This window comes from Dioscorea cayenensis, chromosome 19 (assembly GCF_009730915.1).
Source record: "Dioscorea cayenensis subsp. rotundata cultivar TDr96_F1 chromosome 19, TDr96_F1_v2_PseudoChromosome.rev07_lg8_w22 25.fasta, whole genome shotgun sequence".
In the NCBI taxonomy this organism is placed as follows: domain Eukaryota; kingdom Viridiplantae; phylum Streptophyta; class Magnoliopsida; order Dioscoreales; family Dioscoreaceae; genus Dioscorea; species Dioscorea cayenensis.
In genome coordinates, this window is record NC_052489.1 from 6,442,357 (window position 1) to 6,465,222 (window position 22,866).

At 33.2% G+C, this 22,866-nt stretch overlaps 1 pseudogene; it reads right to left on the reverse strand.

The window, feature by feature from the left end:
* Positions 1-4,812: 4,812 nt before the first annotated feature.
* Positions 4,813-9,583, reverse strand: LOC120283498 (annotated as a pseudogene).
* Positions 9,584-22,866: the final 13,283 nt, after the last annotated feature.

The window sequence follows — 22,866 nt, forward strand, 5'->3', positions numbered from 1 at the left end:
TCAATCACCCAGTTTTTACATCATCAGGTGATGTTCAAGATAGGCATTATTTTTGTTGGTCCATATGTTACTAGATTAGCTCGCTGCATGGGGCTCCTATAGGGGACTAGTGAGATATGAGTCGTTGGAGGGTCCTTCCCAATCATTGTGGACACCCTCAAGTCAATAGGAGGGCCCTAAGTATTGATTTTTGTGACTTTGATTATGCCATCTATGTGGATGATAAGAAATTCACATCTAGATGAATATATTTATCATAGAGGAAGAAGTTGTTTCTTAGAATATGGTGTGTTATGAGGCAACATGTCATGCAATATAGTTGCAGAATTTCATTTCAATATTGGAAATTATGGATTCCATTTTAAGGCCCTAAAATTGAATTATGATAACTCATCAATTGTATCTTTCTTTCTGAACACTAGGAGCACTTTTTACTCCAAATATATTTATATCAAGTTCTATTTTGTCAAAGAGAAAGTAGTAGAATCTCTCATTAATATTGAGCACATGCTTACAAGCAACATGTTAACAAATCCACTAACTACAAGCTTACCTATTTGTATGTTCAGGAACATATTTCCTGCATAGGATTGTTAGGAGCTTAATTTCTTTGTTTTACTAAAAATTTATTGTTCTTTTTTATATTTTGTGAGGATTGTTTGGATTATGACGTAATGATGATATTAATTGTGTTGAATCCTTATCTATGTTTTATGTCATGATTTCAGAATAGTAATACTTGATTATGTATGATCTATGCATCTTGATACTATGTGTTTGGTTATGTATATTGCTGAGAAAACATTTATAGCTTGATTATGATATTCTAAAAGAGAGAATGTTAAATCATTTTGTGGACTAACGTAATCTAAAGACAATTAGCATTCTAATTGTATGCATGTGACATTTTGGGCCACCTATGAGATGGATATTTTTTCATATTAACCATGCTTAGGCCTCTGGATCCGCTCTCTAAACTTAATCAACTTAGTCCATTGGGCTTGAGCCTCACCTACTTATTGATATATGTCTTCTAATGTGTTTTAAGAATTGTATGTAAGATAGTTGGAGAGAAAGGATTCGAATAAGTGCAGCCTCATTTCTTTTTCTGAGCTTGACATCTCAATGACAAAGACATGATCTCTCATTGTTGGCATCCAAATTCCACTAGCTTTGAGAGGTAACATCTTTCATCTCTATTAATTAACAATATACTTCATATACTATAGATGTTATTTCATTAATCAATGGCTTAGTTTTTCATCATTGGTGATGCAGATTGAGTTAGCCATTTAAATTTATGCATGGTTTATATCACATTTACTAGCAGTTTTGGGATATCAAAGATTTTTTGCTTTTATAGCATTTTTTATTTATATATTTATTTTATTTAGGACCTTTATATCCGCTACATTAAATACTTATTGGTTGTTATTGAAAATCTAACAATTTAGATATTTTTTTTGTTTTTTTTTCCAACTTTGATTACTTTCTTGTACCAGATTTCTTTACTTCTGATTATCTAGTGTACCGCAGAGAGATCTAAACCTCGACTTTGTTGCATGACAAGAATTGCTTATGAAGATTTTATTTTAGAGTGAAATTATTGGCTGGGATCAGCTGAAGGACAAGATGATGAAGCATTTAGAGGCAACCAAGAATTGCAGCTTGCATGTGCAAGAATTCCTTTGGCAAGCATTAATCATAAAAGAAGCTTTCTAAAACCTGAGTGATTCTTGTTTGACACAAGTTTGCCTCACTTAAGCTCGTTTGGTTGTAAATGGCATGACTCATGTTTGACTCAAGATTTCAAGCTCAACAAAATAGTGAATGAGCTTAGAGATACTTGAGCTTATTTAATAAGGCTAAATTATTTTTTTAGTATATATATATATATAATATATATATATATATATGTATATTTAAAAAAGTGAATAAAGCATAATCATTAAAAAAAAATGGTACCACACAGAGAAGAAACAAACTAGCGCAGCAAGCTTACAAGGGCCAAGTCCTTAAATAAAATTAGCAACTAAAACAGACCCATGAACTGCCCACACCGAAAAAGAAAGGAAAACATGGACACTGACAACAAAAGATGCAAAGATGGCTCCCTAGAGGGAAGGAAGGAGGCTCTCCCTACGATGAAGCTATAGGAAGAAATTCAGTGATTAGCTAGTGCCTAGAAAAATTGCTTGCTCTCCTGGGGCCATCTCTTCTGCTCCAGAATTCAAGAACTCTAGGCTACGTCTAACCGTTCCAACAACATCTTTCAACTTTGTTTTTTTTTTTAATTTGGAGATGTAATTAACCACAAAAAAAGCAAGTGACCAATTTTAAAAATAATCAAAATTGGGCAAAAAATTTTAAATTAAAAAATACCCACATTTCTCTCAACCACGTATTCCACATTATTGCTCTAGCATGTAGATCCCAAATTAACCTAAGTGGTGGATTAATGTTGGATCTCCACGGTCCCCAAAGATCATTAAGGAAACTTGGGCTTGGTATTTACCTAAGCAAGTGGTGAAAGTGATTCCAGATACACTCAACAAAACGGTATAAAATCTATAAGTGGTCTACTAATTCTATCACTATGTGGCAAAGCACACATGTAGCATTTTGAAGGTTGTTACATCGTTTTTTGGTCAAAATTTCTAGTGTAAGAATTTTATCATCCCAAGCTAACCAATTAAACAAAGTGGTTTTACATGGGCAATCACTGATATGCGATTGATTGCAATGCAACCCACCATCATTAATGAAATTGTAAAAAAAAATGCACCAAAAAAAATTAAAAAATTGTTTTAATAAAAGTGTTTGTCAAAATTTATTTTATAAATGGATAATTTTTTTTTTAACACAGGGCATTTGGTAATGTTTTCCATTTTGGTATTATGTTTCTTAAAATTAGAAACTCTTTTTCCCTTTTGTTTTAAATTTTTTAAACCCATTTTAAAAATTCTATATATTTAAGAAAACGTCTACATTTTCATAAATATAAATATATAAGTTTATAAAAATATGGATAACAAATTACACATTTTGCGACATAAATATCATGTTATACATTAAAAATATATTATTCTAAAACTAAAAAATAAAATAAAAAATAAAAAATAAAAAATAAAAAAATTGTTACCATGTAGGAGGCTTCTTTGGGATATGCACATCTAATGAGGTGGAATTTAAAACGAAGATGGAGAGATTTAAGATGGAAGTAAATGAAAATAAAAATTGAGTTTGGAATTATGAGATTGGGAGATGAATTAGACAGTGAACCTCATAGATTAAAAGAAACAAATATTTTTTTAAAAAAATTTGGAACTTTTAATTGATGGATTATAATATATTTGATATATATATATATATATATATATTAAGTACGTTATCCGCAGAAGTTTGTAGGATGGCCGTAGAAACAGAAAAAAAAATAAGAGAGAGGATAGGTGGAGTTGGGATTTGGAGAGAGATTCTCTAACACGTTGGGTGGGGTGGGAGAAGAGGGGGCCTTGGATGTTTATCCAAGGCTCCGGCCATAGAAATGACAAAAAAGTAAAAAAAAAAAAGAACAAGTGGGGTTGCCCAGTTGGGGATGGGAGAGAAATTCAATAGCACGGTGTATAAGGTTAGGAGAAGAGGGGCCCTTGGATGTTGATCCAACGGCTCTCAAGGACATCTAAGTCATAGGCTCTACCTGTATAATTTAAAAAATATATATTTATATATACATATATACACATTTGTTTTTTTATCCACTGTTTTGTCTAAAAGATGAGGTATTGCAGAGACTTATAAGAGCATAAGAGGTAGACCTCTTTTTTATAATTTTTGTTTATCACAAAGATTTGAACTTAAAGCTACTTGTTTAAACAAAGGCCAAAATCTATATCACTTAGACTAGTTATGTTGATAATAAAAGAACATATATATATATATATTGACAAATGGGTGACATGTGCACCTTATTTAAGGGAAGTGTGGGACATACTAAGCGTGGAGCTCAATCGCAAGTTCAATAAGCACATATAACCTCACTTTGCATGGGCTTTAAGGTTCGATTTTAGGTTTTCTTCGAAACGAACACCCTACACAAAAAGATCTGGTGCTAATAGATCCATAGATAGTTGCCATTGAAAAACAATATTGATCATTATAAAAAAAAATATAAAAAATAAAGTTTTGTTCAAATAAGAATAAATTCGTAATAAAAAGAACCTAGATTGTGTAAAAAAAAATTATAATAACGTAATTATAATTATAATATTTTCAAATATTAAATAATATATAATTACGGAATAAAATTATTACAAACACTTGTATACAAAAATCTTGAGGTATAAGGGAACCTAGTTCGGATTGTTAAACTAGAGCTTGAGCTCAATTCCCACGCTCAAACCTAGCTCGAGCTTGAGCTCAATACCCACGCTCAAACCTAACTAGAGCTTGAGCTTGACTTCGGGTAATTTATGTTGAAAGTAGTGTAATATGTTTTATTCATTATTTTATAACGACTTCATACAAATTTGCAGACACCTGAAGTAACCCTTTAAAAAAAAATGAATAAACTATGATCATTAAAACAAAAGCAAAAATACAATACTATAAGAAGAAACAGATTGGTTCAGAGAGCTTACAAGGAGCAGATACTTGCACAAAACCAGCAAGAGAGATGTAACCAATTCTTATAACCAATTATAATTAACAAAAAATTAGTTTCAACCGTTCCTCAAGATTGTATCATTGACTGTAAAGACAAATTACCATACATGGCTAACCTACGAATGTATTAGAGAAACAGAGACATCAGTATAAAATAAAAGAGTTGTAATTTATTTTAAAATGCAATTTCTCCTCAAAATTGAATCAGAAAGCAAAACAAATTAGCTGAATATTTACATGATTTTATTTGGATGATCGCAAATCTATTCACAGAGATCCCATTTGCTAACGAAGTGTGTCAGTAATTGGATTATTATGTGATAGACTGGTCTAAGAAGTCCTCCACTGCAACTCAATCTGAATTTGACCATTCTTGGAATCAATGAGATGAAATTTCTCATTGATTCTTTTGTTGTCGACAACATCCGCCAGGTTAATATCAATATAACCCAGACTTTCCTGAATTTGAAAAATATCCAAGTAAAAACCATGTAATGCCAAGCAATCTTGATGCAAATATTGATAATTTACATTCCGAAAGTGTCGGTTCAAAGTTCAAACATTCCTTTAGTCCCAAATTCATCATCTAGTACTTACCTTAGAATGTATGCCAAGGCTTGGACACCTGCTTAGGACTTCGAGATGTATTCTGCCATTAGTAGGTGGCTGTTCACACATGTATTGAGCTCTTCACACATGTATTCAAATTTTAGTTGTATCATTTTCTTTTTCTTTTTTCGGGCTGCTGTTTTTGTTTTTCGTTGTTCTTTCTTAATAAATTAGCCCCTTTGGGGTTCTTCTTCTAAAAAAAAAAACCGATTTTCTTTTTGCGCTGAATTTTTACAAAAAGAAACTCATTTAATCAATTAGGGCGAAAAAATTATTAAGAAAGTATAAGATATTAAGAACTAATTAAATAAGGCTGACCCCTGTTTCAACATGTAAAGGAATGTACCTTGGTTTTCCTTTTCTCGGCTTTGAATAAGAGACGCACATACGTATTTGTGTGGTGTTTACCTTCAAGATCTTGAGCTTCATGAATAATAACAAGAGGCAGACCACCACCTGATGGAGTTCCCTCGGGAGCCTTTTCCAACATACCAGAATTATCAGTGACATCCTTTTCGATATCAACTCCTTTAAAAGGTTTATAGGTAACTTCTAGAATGACCTGTCCCCTTGATTTGTCGTTTTGAACATCATTAGGATCCATGTTTCTAAGTAAATTAACCATCAAAGTTTTTGGCACTTCAGGTGTAATGCTGTTCAATGGAATAACATTTATCCCCATTCTATCATGTTTACCAACCTACCAAAAAAGTGTAAAACAAGTTTAAGTGCCTTAAAACACAGATTACGAGCATAATTTATAACGAGAGTGCAAGGCATGCCTGTTCCCAGTCATAAACACTGAGTTCCAAAGCTTGAGACTCGGGATCCTTGACCACCAACTTGAATTCCTCATTCCACTCTGGATTAAATTACTATGTTTTACTGATGTTTGCTTCACTGGAAAATTATCTTCTGTCAATTTTAGCTTCACATATGGATCTGATTTTCCCATAAGATTTTGTGCCCTGATCACTTTCACAAGTAGAATTCCCACAGGCTTCTTAAGAGCACTGTAAGATTCAAGAAAAAAAAAACAGCTAGTCAAAGTAATTAAAATTGTAGCAATGAAAATTGAAACTTACCTTGAAGGATCAATTATAGAAATTTCTAGAGCTTTAGGCCAAAGATACATGTTTGCCACTTGAGTCTTAATTGTCTCCTGCATATGAAACTACAATTCAGTGCCAGTTGAAGTTGACACAAAATTAACTGAAATATGGATGTTAGGCTTTTGCTCGACATATCAACTGGAATTATTATGTAAACAATGAAGTTTCAGTATGAATAAGAAGTGTAATAAAAAGGAGGATTACTTGCACAAATCTATAGAGACCAGGAATTGACATGACATCTGCTCCAAGAAGTTTTAGTCCAAAATCAACATGAGGCTGCAGCAAAAAATATGTTTAAATTTCTTCAACTGCATGCAAAGAAACTTTCACCAGAAAAAAACTCAAAACCAAGCATAATGTTTGCTAGAACACACCTTCTCCATGAGAGAAACAAGAATCTTTGCAAAACAAGGAAAGCTAGGGACCAATGGCTTCAATGTAATGCGCGGTGCAGCAAAAACTTGCAGATCAACAACCTGAAAATGTTAAATTTCAAAAATAATTTCAACCATTAACAAAATTCTAGAAAACACTTCATTAAACTCTTGATCAGCAAAGCAAGATTTCTAACAAGTTGAAACAGGCACAAATTTTTACCTGCAAGGTTGCTTTCAATCCGTAGGCTTTAACCGCAACAGTTACATTAGGATTGCTGCCCCATTTCAGAAAAGGTTCCAGAATCAACTCCTTCTCATCCGTAATGTAAGCTTTTATTCCTGAAGAAAAAATATTGAAACCAAGTTAATCAGGAGAGATTTAAAGCTAAACATAACATGGACTAAATAATATGCTTGAAAAATTTTCATACGAGTGAGGTACAGTAAAATCTGAGGTTGAGAACAGTGAAAAATTTACTACCCTGAAAAATCTGAGGATGACATATGCAATTCAATACCCTGAAAAATTTACTAATCTATAATGATAACTTAACTTGTAATTGACATCAAGCTCCTACTTAGAAAGAGGGTCTTTGCTTTCAACTAATCAAATTTATTTGTTAATCCACAACTTATATTTTTATAAATAGAGAAGATTTTTTTCCCCTGATATAAATTCATAGAAAGTGAACAAGTACAATGATCACATTTAATCTGTGTACTCAAACAAAAATGAAGTAAAATGATTGTGCCTCAGTGTAAAGAGCGTGACTGGAAAAACAAATTATTCTTGAAAAAGTAAATCGCAGAAACCTTGTATAATGTGATATAATTAGATTTCAAATATGAAAAAATTTTAAATAAAAAAAGGATTTGGCCGAGTTACAACAACAAACTCACCTTGAAAGGTAAGTGGTAGCGAACCCAATGTCAGTGTTTCAAATTCAACTGAATCAATCTTATATTTTGCAGTATTCTCTGCAATGATTGGCTTTGTGACTTCCTTTGCAATATTACAGACAGCCTAAAATAAAAAATTTAAAATTTTAAGAGATGAAGGGAGACCTTTACAAGCTATGAGTACATTAACTTGTCTAAGGATACTGACCTTATCAAGAAAAGGCCACAAGGTTTCCAAAAACTTGTTAAGCCAATCAACCTTCAAGAAAAGTACAACTAAAACCATTAAAAGAAGTTGAACAATCATTAAGCTCTCCAATGATGCAGAATCATTAAAAGAAGTTGAACATTTTGCAAAACTATCTCGCGACCTTATGTACATACTCAATCAAAATCTGGATTTTTAACCCATAGGGAAATCTCAGGAAACATGTTCTCCAATGATGCAGGATCATGTTCAACAAGTGGTCAAATTGTTGGGTCCTGGTCAAGTCAAATGAAAATTAGAAAAAGTGCATCACTATAATGATCATAGATAGAATGCCAAGATCAAATGGCATTCCTATTTAGAAAAATGGCATGAAAATGAGGAATTATTGTTCATAATGGACATGAAATTTCTTTCATAACAATCAAAAAACATTAAAATATTGACATTGATAGGATATTAAATAGATTTGAGAAACAAAAAGGAGTGAAAGAGTTTATATCATACAGCAGCTGCCATCACCCAGATTCTGAAAGCCTATTTCTAGTCTTTACAATGCTTTAAAGGCTATCATCAATAGTGATGGATTCTTAGTATTCGCCTTCAATCGATTATTCATTGAAGCTTTGGCTCTTTCCATTTTCATGATGCATTACAAAATCCTACTTTTGTTTTTTTATTTATATCCATGCAAAACACATTTTTCAATCAATTTTCGAACAAAATATATTTTTATTACTGCTCCAAGTTACAAACCAGTAATCTGCTTGTGCATTAAATTCAATCCCTTCCCTACCATACATAATGATAATAATTGGAGATTGGGATTTGTACATCCTTAAGGGATATCTTGATCCTTCCAAGTTCAGTAATGCCACAACCCTTGCAAATCTCAAAATCATTGACACCCCATAAATATCTCAAGTCGAATGCAATATACCAAACAATAACCATAATCCGCCTCACTGTGTTTCCATTTACTGCTGGATAATGCGCAGGTTGTTAACTACAGCATCAAGAGTAACAGTTTTAAGTAGCAAGAAACATGATCAAATTCTTCAATAAACCTGCACTTGGGAACCCTTCCTTCACTTCAGAACATTACAATTTTCAATGTTGTGTCCAAATCAAGGACCTTATCCTCCTTCAATGACCTCTATCTTTTTCCAACATTTCCTATTGCTGTTTCAACAAGAAATTCTTTTGCTAGACATCTATTTCTACCACTACAACATTTCAAACTAGTGGTGCAGAGATTAGTCAACTTAGGAATGGCTGCCTATAGGAGAACCACCTAGTCTCCAGCCACAACACATGCAAAGGCCCCCAAAGAAACTTTTCCGTCAGAGCAACTCATCTTCCAAAGAATAAGAGCACGTACACATACAAATGCCTCCCAAGTAAAACAACTTTTCAGGTAAAGCAAACTACAAAATCATTTCAATGAATGCAAAACCAAATCGAAAGTAGCAAATGGATCCACAGAGAACATAGAGATACCAAGAAAACAGCATACCTTCACATCAGAGGGATGAAAGTAGATCAACAAAAAGTAGCCAATCAAGATCCCTGCTGACACCCCAATACCAAATCCAAAGAAACCCAGGACAGAACTAACAAATCCCATCTCTAAAATAAAAATAAATTAAAATAAAATAAAAGCAGATCTGTAATAAGTGTCTATAATGCAAGACAATGTGCGTCTCTATTGAAAAGGGACCGTAAAAGCAGGAAGGAAACAGACTAGGTACGTTGGCAGGAAGGAAATAGACAAGGAAATAGACAAGGTACGTTGGTGAATGTCGGTAAAAGACATTTCTTGGCGATGATAGCCGATCCGTAAATAAGTTAGGATGTGTTTGGATGACGGAATAAAAATGGGAATAGGAATGAAAATAATGAATATGAATAAAGATGAGAAAAATGTATAAGAATAAAAACTTTGTTTGGTTAGGGAGGGTTACGCATTGGGAATGTAAAAAATAAGTGTAGAATATGTGAGACAATTACCTTTATACCCTTCTTAATAAAACAATTATATATATATTTAATAATAATAATTATTTTATTAACTTAATTAATTAAGTTAATCAATTATTTTGTTAACTTAATTAATTAACTTTATTAATTATTTTATTAATCAAGTTAACACAATTAATTATTTTATTAACTTAATTAATTAAATTAATTAATTATCTTATTAATTAAGTTAATCAATTATTTTATTAACTTAATTAAATTAATTAAGTTAACATAATTAATTATTTTACTAACATAATTAATTAATTTAACTAATTTAAATAATTATTTTATTAATTAATTTAATCAATTATTTTATTAACTGAATTAATTAAGTTAATTAGTTAAGTTAACATAATTAATTATTTTATTCACTTAATTAATTGAGCTAATTAAGTTTATTAATTATTTATTAATTAAGTTAATCAATTATTTTATTAAATGAATTAATTAAGTTAATTAATCATTTTATTAATTAAGTTAATACATTTAATTACTTTATTAACTTAATTAATTAAGTTAATTAACCTAATTTAGGCAAAAATGTAAATTCAACTATTGGTAATGGGTATTCCCCCCAATGTAGGGAGAATGATTTACTCCTTTGGTGGAAATAATGAATACCACCAACCCTCAATGATTACCTGCGTAAAATAATATCCAAACAAGGGGAAGGGAATATGGAATCAATGATTTCCTTCCCCAGGGTAATGATTGAGTGCATCCAAATGCACCCTTAATGTCAGGAAGTCAGAGTGTCGATTTGATAATTGGTGACAGAAAGGTGGGACTTCTCCGCAATTTTTTTTTTTTTTTTTTGATTAAAGCTCATTTGGTTTTTGTTTCGACTTCGATCAATGAGTCCAAGTAGTTTGTTGGTGCGAAAAAGAATGCATTTGGTTGACGCAAATTAAATAAATAGGTAACGAACAAAATATCCATTGGGATGTGTCCCATGATTATTGTTCAAAGAAGGAGTTTGATAAAAAAAAACTTTAAAAAAAATGCATTGGGAGTAGGCCTGACCGCGGTTCGGTTCGAACCGTAGAACCAAACCGGAACTGCCACTATTGGAACCGAACCAAAACCGTAAAAAAGGTTTCAATTCTAAACCGGAACCTTGAACCGGAACTTTAAGGTTCTTATGAGTTGAAAACCAGAATCTGAACCGAACCGGAACCGAACCACCGGTTCCGGTTCTATTTTTATTTTTTTAAATAATATATATATATATATATAATATAATTTTTTTTTATTTTTTAATTAATTAGAATTAAATTATTTAGAACCGAACCGGAACCGGAATTGTATTTGAATCGAACCGAGAACCGGAACCTTATGACTACGATTCGGTTCCGGTTCTATAGTTTATAAAACCGGAACCAACAGTTTTGAACCGAATCCGAACCGGAACCGAACCGTGGTCTGGTCTAATTGGAAGTCTTTTGTTCTCAAGGGGATTTTCTTTATAAAAAAATATATCACATAGCTTCTAGGAATTGCTCTATTAGATACAAATATATTTTATTTTTCAAATCCTCAAATAGTATAAGTGTTTTTTAAACCTAATCCCCGACCCAGCTCCTCCTCCGGCGATAGTAGCTGATTCTCCAGCGATGAAGAGATTTACAGCGATCTCTTCAACCAAACCTCTTCTCTCTCACCTTTAACCATTGTGATGATGAAGACAATGACGATGATGAGACCGAAACCGTAATTTCCTCCTTCACCGGCTCATCAGACGCCATCAATCTTAGGAAGGAGGTGGAGAAATTGACAGTCAAGGAGAGCTTCGCAGTGGTGAAAAGATCCAATGACCCGTGCTCCAATTTCTGGTGATCGATGGCGGAGATGATTGTGGAGAAGGAGCTGTACGAGCCCTGCAATCATGAAGAGCTCTTGCATTGCCTTCTCTCTCTTTCTCAACTCTCGCCATCACCACCGTGCCATCATCTCTGCCTTCTCTGAGATTTAGGATGCTCTCTTTTTGGGCACCATCGCTGGTGAGCAACACCTTCAAGGTTCACTGTTCTTCTCCTCATCTATGCTCATATACTCTCATAATTGTATAAAAAAAAATATGTTTTAATAAAAATAATAATAATATTCATATATGTCCTCCTAAAAAATTATTAAAACAAAACTTCCATTTTTCCCTTCATCACATAGGCATATTTGTGTTAATATTGGTGTTTTAGTGGGGGTTTATAGATATTTACTTGAGGTAGGGATTTATTTATTCATTGACAGTATGATCATACTCAAATGTTTTAATGCTAATCTGATTTTAAAGTAATGTGTTGTTCCATATTTGCTTACTAGAACAAGTAATTGACAGTATGATCATTGTAAACCATTGACCATGTAAATCTTTTAACCTTGCATCATAATCTGCCTTGTTTGATTATTATAATCAGGTTGGTATGCCTTCCATTGACAAACACTTGCTGTTTATTTTTGTTCTACTTAGGATGAGTTACGAGCCCTTGATGGAGTTCAACCTGTTTCTAGATGCTGCTAAGAGTATGGCTTATAACTCAATTCACCAATGTATTTAGAATTTCATTTAATTTAATTAAAAAGATTGAGATATGTTTGTTCCATCACCACATGCTTTAAAAGGTGAGATCATGAGGACCATGTTTAGGAAATAATTGCCACGGTTATTGTGTGATATATTAGCAACTTGCATTACTTCATGGAATAGTTTGTATATATCTTCTTGCTATGTTGGTGCCAAATGATATATAAAACACATTGAAAATCAAAATCTAAAAGTTGTTTATTTTGCATAAATAAAGTTTCGTGTGAAAACAAAAGTTTGTGATTTTGGTAGAGCAAATGCCTTGTTGGTTGTCTTCATTGCCAACCTTGTGAAGTGATTTAGAATTTTAGATTGAGTTTAGAATTATGAGTTTATTCTTTGATATTACAGTAAAGGTTAAAAAAGTAACTCCTCACTCAACTTATATTAATTATGAAGTAGCACATATAAATTCACACACAATGAATTAAGTGATCTTTAAGACGAGTCTCATCACATCAACAAATCAATCTTTTCAAGAATTTAATCAAGTTCTTGGGTAATGACCATCACCTCTCCTTTTAGAAAGACTTGCAATCTCTTCAACGCACCAAGAGAGAATTCTCAGATAGATATATCAATTTCTAGCACTCATTCATGTTAGCTGTATACATATACTCAAATTGTATTATATGTATTATATATATATAAGTGCATGTTAATGTGAAGCAGGGCATGATCATCAGGGGATGAAGCTCAGTTGTGAGATGATGGCATGCGCTTATGAGGATGTTCACGTTATGTGGTCGATCCTAAATAAATCAAGGGTAAATTATCTAAATAGTCACTCAACTTTTCGGGTATTCCTATTTAAGTCACCAAACTTTTAAAAATTTCAATCAGATACCCAAACTTTAAAATCACGCCTATTTGAGTCACCGACGCTCACGTCGATAACGCCAATCCGACGTGTCATGACACATCATCACGCCACGTGGCAGAGCATCTTTTTTTTTTTTAATCTTCGCGCCAAGTACCTTCTTCCCCTTCTTCCTTCACCCCCGTGAACTCTGAGGCCCTTTCAAGAACCCTAATCGTCAAAGAGGATGAAGCCTGTTTTTTAATCAATTGATGACAGACATCCTCATGATGATACCATTAAACTGAAGAGGTCCTAGCATAGGTCTGGCTTATCCGTGATTCTCTCCTTGGCTGTTAATTGGGTTTCAGTTTTTTTTTCTTTTTTGGAAGTGAAAGTTAAGAAACTTGTTTTCAAGGCTATTGAACTTTGTAATTTCGTTGTAGGAGACTTTTGGTTTTTTCAGCAAGTTTAATTACCCTTATTAACCCAGTTTGTTTTCAATGGGACAAGCTTGTTGTTTGATTTTTTTCTCATATTAAAATATAATATTTTACATTCCAATGATTTTTTTTCGGGTATAATTTGTTACATTCCTAGTAGACAAGATCTTGGTTAAGAATGCAGGTTGTTGCAAATCTCATCTTCATATTGAGAAAAAAAATATATTAACATTGCAGAAAATCACATCTTCAAACTGCTGTAAAGGCTAGTAATTGAATTTCCAGAATTTGTGAAACCCAGCACCATTGTATATTCAATAGATTCATTTATAAATTATGAACATTGCAGAACAAATTTTGCTATGTTCTTAACAAGAAAATCTGTTGTAAGCACATCTTCATACTGAACAAAAAAAAAAAAAAATCATCTGCACTTATCAGACTTACATATTTGATTGAAAATACTGAAAGTTTTAAAACTATATGACAAGTTAAACACTTGCACAAAAAAGTTCCATATTCAAAACAACTGAAGGTACAACTTCTCCACTTTGAACAAAAATTACATGTCAACAAAAATTCATCCAACTACCAAATATTTTTACAGTTTGCGCAACCTCCCCAATAGCATTTGGATCCTCTCCCCAAGCACCTTTTACCTTCATTTTGAGGCAGTTTTCTTTTTTTTTTGTGCTACATTTGCAGCTTGGGGTCTTCCTCCCATGTACCTTGATTGCACTTGCCTGTTTGGTTGTCTCCTTGACACCTCATGTGGGTTAGCATTTGCAACTCTTGTGATAGAGCTCTGTTGTGAGTAAATAACTTGAATGGAACCCTGGAAAGCATTCACAAACCATATAGGCATTTTATTAAGAGGAAAACATAGGTTCAAGGCCAACTGACTCACATCAAGCATCCACCTAAGAATAAATCTAGGTGGATGGGTTGTTGTCTCATTTGAAGCAGTTGGATTTGGTCTAGGTCCCTGTTTAAGAAAAATTTAGTGTATTAGAACTTAGCTTTGTTCCATCCTAAAGTTAGTTGCAAGAGTTACAAAAATAATAATTACTTTTCTTAGATACATTTGAAAAAGATTCTCACTAATGCAATTGCATCCTCTCTTTGTCCTCCACTTGCAATTTCATTTTGTCTTTGTTGGGTGGATTCCTAACAAGTAAATTACAAAACATACATTGCAATTTTTTTTAGGATATCACAAGTAAATTACAAGCCTTTAAGGGAAAAAACACATTGAACCTCATGCACACCTGTGGTATTGAAAGCTGCCTATGGCTTCTTCCCCTGGCTCTTCTTACCTGTAATGTAAACATTTAAATTAGAAGTAAAATTTTGTATAAAGCACACATCATGTATTAATCTTTTCACCTCTATGGATGCACCCATTTCCACCCTCTCTTCTCCACCAGCATTTTCAGCTTGCCCCTGTTGTGTGGATACCTAGGAACATAAAGTTTATATTTTAGGAAGTTTATTTTTTTTTATTTGAAATGTTGGTTATATGGAAAATCAAAAATAAAAAGACCATATATATTCATACCCTTGTTGCTGAATCTTGCCTTGGGTTTACTCCTATAGTTCTTCTAACCTGAAATGCAAAATGCAAACAATATTGTTAGTATCTGTAAATTGCCCTACAAATAAATTTACATTACTTACAGCATATTTGGGCAACCTCTTGTTACTCCCAACCTCTCCTCTACATGTTCTAATGTTGTGCCCTAATTTTGCACATTTGTGACAAGTCATTTGTACTCCTTTTCTCCCAACCCTAGAATGACTTGCAGATGGTTCATCAGCTTCCCTTCTTCTACTCTTGTGTGGTCTACCTGGAGGTCTTCTCATCATGGGCGGGATTATAGGTTCCAAATATTGTACATTACTCCACTGGTTTGCTCCTTTGATTGGTTGAATGAAATGTGAATAAATTTTCAATTGAGTATCTTTATGATAACAAGCATCGACATATTGCTCAGGCCTTTCTTCTGTAGAGAACATCACTACAACTGCATGGCTACACGGGATCCCAATTAAATCCCATTTCCTGCATGAACAGGTCTTCAGCTCCAAGTCTACCACATGTTGGTCTGCCGGTCCACATGAAACTTGGTACTTTGGGCCTCCAGCATGCCTAGCCCAACATCTATTTGACTCATCAATTATTTTGTCTAGTTTCTTTTGTATTTTTGGGCACAAAAGTCCTGTATATTTCTGGGCTACTTCATTTTTTATTGCAATTCTCTGCATCAATTTTGTCCTTATAATCTCCATCATTGCTAATATAGGCTTCCCTCTTGCCTCCAAAACGTATTTGTTGAAGCATTCACAGAGGTTATTGAGTAACATGTCACACCTACTTAATGTGGAGAAATGAGCCTTAGACCAATGTCTTGGGTCCTTACCTTCCATCCATTTATGTGCAGCCTCAGATAAACATTTCATTTCCGACATTGCATCCTCAAACTCCTTCATGTAGGTTGCCCTCGCAGCTCTCCACAAACAATCTTTTAATGCCTTTCCTTTGGTGTTGGGTTGAGATTTAAAGTTGGTGTATAAATGCCTCACACAATTCCTGTGTTCAGCATTTGGCACCAACTCCATCAAGGCATCAACTAGTCCCTATGAAGAAAATATCCAAGTAATGACTGTGTCATAACCAATGCAGATAAAAAATAATAAAATTCAGTAAGCCAAAGTAAGCAATTACCTTCTGTTTATCTGACATAAAAGACCAATGATATGAATTGACAATCTTTAAATCATGTATCAACAAATTGATAAACCAATACCATGAATCAAAGTTTTCACTCTCAACCGCGGCAAAGGCAATGGGGTACATGCAATCATTTACATCAATCCCTACTGCCACCATTAGATGACCTCCATAGTACCCCTTTAAAAAACATGCATCCAAGCTAATAATAGGCATGCACCCATCTTTGAAGCCACTCTTACATGCTTGTAGACAAACATACATGCGCAAGAATAATCTGGCCTCCAATAAACAGATTGTTGTAGTTCCTTCATTAGTTTGCCGAAGCTCTTGTAAATAGTCATAGATCCGTGCATATTGCTCCTTTGCATTCCCGAAAACCACTTCTAGAGCTAGTGTTTTAGCCCTATAACACTTGCTGAGTGGCACTAGTAAATTAAAATTTGTTCTGACATCTTGTTGCAAGGAAGTGATGGAATAGTGATGGTCATTGGAAAACTTATGCAAGTAATGAGAAGCCATCCACCTAGAAGTGACATTCCTATTCTTCATCTCTTTTAGGAAAGTATGTTCACCAATATATGTTTTAATCTGCCATGTGCTATCCATTTTATCTTTTTGATTAAATGGAGACCCCACAACACCCATGGACATTCTTTCTTGCATATAGCTTTAACTTTTCTTTTGTCATTCCTTACAAACTTCAAGTTATACCTATTCTTCCTCCCATATTGTTTCACGGCTTCCTTAAGTGATTCTCTACTAGGAAAAAGCATGCCTTTCTCTAACTTAGGGTTTTTCATATCTGTTTGGGTGTTAAACTCTGAAAACCTTTTCTTAGATGCATCATCAGAATCATCAACACTGTGCAAAGAATTTGAATTATCATAGTCCGACTCTTCATTGATTTCCACACCATATACATCTTCAGTATGTACTGTAGTTCTGAACCCATAACCTAAATTATGGTTCACACCACTCATATCCCTCTCTATTCCTAGATCAACACTAATTTGAAATACTTGGTCATCATCATCCTCCATATCATAATCACTCTCATGAAAATCAGAGTCTGAACTATTATCAGATTCTATATTAAACCCTATATCCACCTTATCTACTTCGATGCTAGACATTGAATCAACAGACAGTTGTTGGTCTAAAGCATTAAAGTCAACCTGCAAGAATTTAGAACTTGAGTAATATTATACAAACTAACAACAAATTGTGTAATAAACCAGAAAGTTTAATAAAGATATACATGAAAAAAACCAAATCAATGTATATTGCATATTACATACAATATTTTGCTAAATTAAATAACTACTGCAGTATAATTTTTAGAAGTCCTCATTTTCTCTTGAGTTGAAATGTAATACAGAGAACAAGGCAGACACAAACTTAGGTTGAACAATTAGTAACTAATTATAATCAAAAGAAAATATCAATGCCTATTTTATATTTGTGAGTGAAACAACAGATACAGAAATTATCAAAATTTCATAGTCTATAACAGGCCAAGATTTGAATAATATGCTCCTTCCCCAAGTCAAGTAGAACTTCATAATCGATATAATTCAACAGTAGTTTGTTGGCTTAAACATGATTTATCTTGTCTAACTACTATTTAATTGTAGAATTACACACCTTTATGTAGTAAAAGGTATGAACACATTCAAATTATTTCATGCTTCTATAAACCATTCAATGCAAATAAGACCCCAAAGTTATGAATCCATGAAATTTCAAGAACAGAACTACAACATCCAGGAAGAATAAAACCCAAAAAAGTTTAAAAAAGCAAACCACTTCAAGAACCTAAGTCATAACAAAGAAAAAAAAACAAGAACACAGTGATGAGAGTTGAGACAAAACAGAACCCTATGAAGCAATGCCCAAAGAATCAGACTAAAATTCAACACAACACAACCACAACCACAACCACAACCACAACACTTAAAGAAGACTAAAATTCAAGAGAAATCAAAAACCCCAGAGCATATAGCCAAAACCCAAGAACAAAAATATCAGCCAAACCAACCCACTATCAGAATAAAGAAAAATAAGGCTCTCTTGATTAATGCCCTAAGAATATGACTCTCATTAATCAACACACTATAACACTAACGCTCATAATCACTAAAACCCATGAAAATTCAAAAACCCAGACCACTACACCATTCCTCAAGAACAGTGACGCAAAAAATAAAATAAAATAAAATCAAAATCAACACTGTCAATAATACCCAAATTAAAAGATTCACATAATCAAGACCTGATAACTACAAAATAAAGCTACACATTGGGAGAGTAAACCATAACTAAATCCATCTTTCTCACCCCCAAACACTTCTAAATTCCAACCTTTCCAAAAACCATAGACAAAACCGAAATCACAACCCAAGCTCAACCACAAAATAAAGGAAAGAAATTTAGAAATTTAAACATGGTAATATGTAACTACTACATGAGGGGAAAAGGAAATGGATAGAGAGGAAAAGGGGCACTAACCTGATCTTGCTCATTTGTTGCCATGGCTTGGGACAAGGAAGCAACTCATTCACAAAAGCAAGATTCTTTGAGAGATTAGGTTTCTTGCAGGCAGAGATGGGAAATTGAAACAATGGATAGGTTCTCGGCCGATTAGGGTTTGTGGAAGGGTCTCGGAGTTCACGAGGGGGAAAAGAAGGGGAAAATGGTACATTGCCATGAAGATTAAAAATATATATATATATATATGCTCTACCACGTCGCGTGATGATGTGCCACATGGCGTGATGATGTTTCATGACACGTCGGATTGCCGTTAACGACGTGAGCGCCGGTGACTCAAATAGGCGTGATTTTAAAGTTTGGGTATCTGATTGAAATTTTTAAAAGTTTGGTGACTTAAATAGGAATACCCGAAAAGTTGAGTGACTATTTAGATAGTTTACCCATAAATCAAAGTCGATCAATGAATCCCATAATCTGAAAGAAGCCAGACTGCAAAAGTTAGTAGCCATTTCTTCCTAGATAAATTTCATCCAGGTTAGTACAAACCTGGATGAATTCATTTAGGAGTTTTGGTATAGCAATTAACTTATGATTTGCTTGCATTCTATGATAGAGCATTGAAAGTAATTCTTTTCAAAGATGAACACAGCAAGAAACATGTCTGATTTGAAAATTCAGATTTTGTTCATTGGTGCTCTGGTACTTTTCGGTTTGGTTTGATCCATGTTTTAAATTATTGATGTATATTCCTTTGTGATGTATATGTTGTGTTATCCAAAGCCCTTCTTCGTTGTTGTTTGTGTTGTTTCTTCATTCTAAAGTTTGTTGTTATGCTGCATGATTTAAAATTGCTGTGGAGATGTTTTTCATCCTTCAATCTCTGTACTTGTGTGTGCTGTTGCATTTTCTTTTGTTGTATTTTTGCAGCTACCACTGATACAATGACTTCAGTTGGCCCTGCCATTATTAGTGTATTGGGTGGTTACAAATTTATTCTTATAAGCTCAAGGAATATTTGAGGATCCAACTTGTTGATGCATCGGTCTTATGGACATGACTTGTTCAGAATTGTTTTTGTCCTTTGAGCAGCTCCATGGGGCATATTGGGTTTTAAATCCTTGAGAACCAGGCAAAAGAATCATCATTTATGGAAATGATAGGAAGAATGTACAAGATGGCCGTAGAGGTTAGTAGCCATTTCTTCACTACTATCTTATGCCTTTTTTGTTGGTGAATTGTAGAGTGCTTCCGTTTTTGTGAGCATTTGGTTTTTGAGAGTTTGATTCAACATTAATATCAAGATCATCAGTAGTTCAGTAATTACTCAGATATTTTTGTAGCCGAAAGCTTGAACTTGATTGTGTTACTGTTGTACAATGATACATGTCCATTCTTTTATATGGGTTTGTTTTGTCATTCAGCTAAATGATTTTTTCATTAAAAAAAAATGAAATGTGATAAAAATATTCTTTTGCCTCAATGCTCTCAAGTCTCAACCGAGATCTTTATGAATGCAAACCTATGCTTGGCTTGGCTAAGATAAGAGTAAAATTATCTCCTTTCCATAATTTATGTTAGAACTGGGTTTGCCTAGTCCATCGATGTAATTGGGCTGGGCTCCAATTCTTATTTATACAACCAAACTTAAACTATTTAACTTTTTTTCCTCTTATAAATGATTAACCATCATTATCTAAATTTTTCTGCTTTTTATGTATGTGAATTCCATTTTTCTTATGTTGGGCACTTCCCGTGTGCATTGTATGTGTAGAACTATTCTTAATCCTTTTGATAAAACTATCATATGCAAAGAAGTCTTGAAAAAACTGGTAAAATGGTTATTTTTACATGAGTCTCAACATCTTTTTGTCTTTTATAGGCCTTGATGGTTATTTGTGTTTCTGGGATACAAAAACACGGCAACTTCTTTCTGCGGTATGTTATTTTTCTAATTTACATATGTATGCTGATTGTTATGGATCTGATGATAAATGGTATCTAAACATTTTAATTACTTGAAACATCAAACTTGGCACATTGGTTGTTTTGAAAGATAGGAAGTATGCAGGATTTAGCCTATGCTTGGAACCCTCCTTAGACCTTGCATTGTAAGAGCCGTATGCCATGGTATGTTTGAAAAAGTTGTTATGGTGCATGTTCAAAATAATTAGTGCTTTATCTATGTGGCAGGATGATATGATCTGATAAACTGACTGGTGCTAGTGCTATCTTCAGACTATATAAATTTTGGGCAGAGAGTTGAATGTTATTTTTTCCCTCCTATCATGATTCTGGTTCTTTTAACTACCTAATTATCAGTTTGTGCCATTGTATAAAATGTCCATTGATATAGTTTGTATGGGAAAAATATTCTGGTTCAACCTAATTACATATTCTTAACTGCATTTATATTCCAGGGCTTCATAATCACATATTAACATCTAAGGAATCACATTGAAATTCATGTTTTTGTAGAATTCCAACAAATTAAAACTATAAAAATCACCACGCATCAACGACACTCAAACTTAACTCATTTACAGATTCTACTTATGCAATTGAAGCTGAATTCACACTTTCTAGATCTGGATGCCTCTCAACTGCAAATGCAGGTTGTTTGGGTGAAAGAAGTGTAATGTTATCATTGGTCAACATTGAAATAATTGCAGACATTGCTAGGCTATTTGTAGAATTTTCTTGAACGCACAACAATCCAATTTGAATGCATCTCATCACTTCATAAGCACACAATGAGCTTCCTAATTTGTTGTCGAGAAGCTGGAGACCTATGTCTTCTTCCAACAATTGCCAAGGCTGCAATGATATTTCAGTTGTCAACTTGAGTATATATACACACACTAAAGCTATTGTTTTTTCTAAGTCTTAATACTTTCATAGCTGCCAAGGTTATTGTTTGCATAAAACCCAATGCTTCTTTTTCTGGAGACAATCTAAAGAACTATTACTCCGAAAATATTTTTTTGGTGAATGTACCTTGATATAACACGTGCTTAATGAAAACATTGTATGACAACATTGTGTATATAAATAATTATAATAGATATAGATAAGATGATGCTAAGGTTTTTTTTTTTTTTTTAAGATGTGTTAAGTTCTTTTTTTGCTATACTCAATGAAAATCTTTAAAAACAAAGTTAGAATAGTTATTATTATTTTGTAAGATTTTTCTTGTACATTTGTAGGTCAAAAATAAAATATAATTGTATATTGCAGCTCAAAAGGAATATATTAAATTAAATCTATTTAATTGATAGTTTTTTGAGAAGGTTAATGTAGAGGTGGTTAAAACTGCCTCCAAAAGTATTATTACTATTTAAATAATACTAATGTAGTGGCAGTTATAACCGGCTCTAGTAATGTTTAAATACCACTTATATTCTCATTTTAGAGATGATTATAACCGCCTCTAAAAGTATTATTGTTATTTAAACATTACTAATGTAGAGATGGTTAAAACCGCCTCTAAAATTATTATTGCTATTTAAACAATACTAATATAGAGGCAGTTATAACCGCCTCCAAATTAATAAATAGAAAACCACTTCCATAGTTAAAGCTTACCCTAACGGTTGCTTTAAACCTGCTCTAAACTCTAGAGCCAGTTTTATATGAGGCGATTTAGAGACGGGTGAAAAAAAACCACTTCTAAAGGCGGTTATAACCGCCTCTATAGACTTTGAAAACCGTCTCAAAAACCGTTTTTAGAGTAGTGACATTGTGTTTTTAACAAATCATTTTAAAATTTATTAGTTGAAATGCAAATCCACATGCTAGATGAGCCTTCTATGAATAAGCCTATTGAGACTATATATGGTAATGATCAAGCTAGTGGTCACCATGCCATCTCATCTGAAAGTTGTATTAGAACACAAATGGATTACAACATTGAACTAGAAGCATTC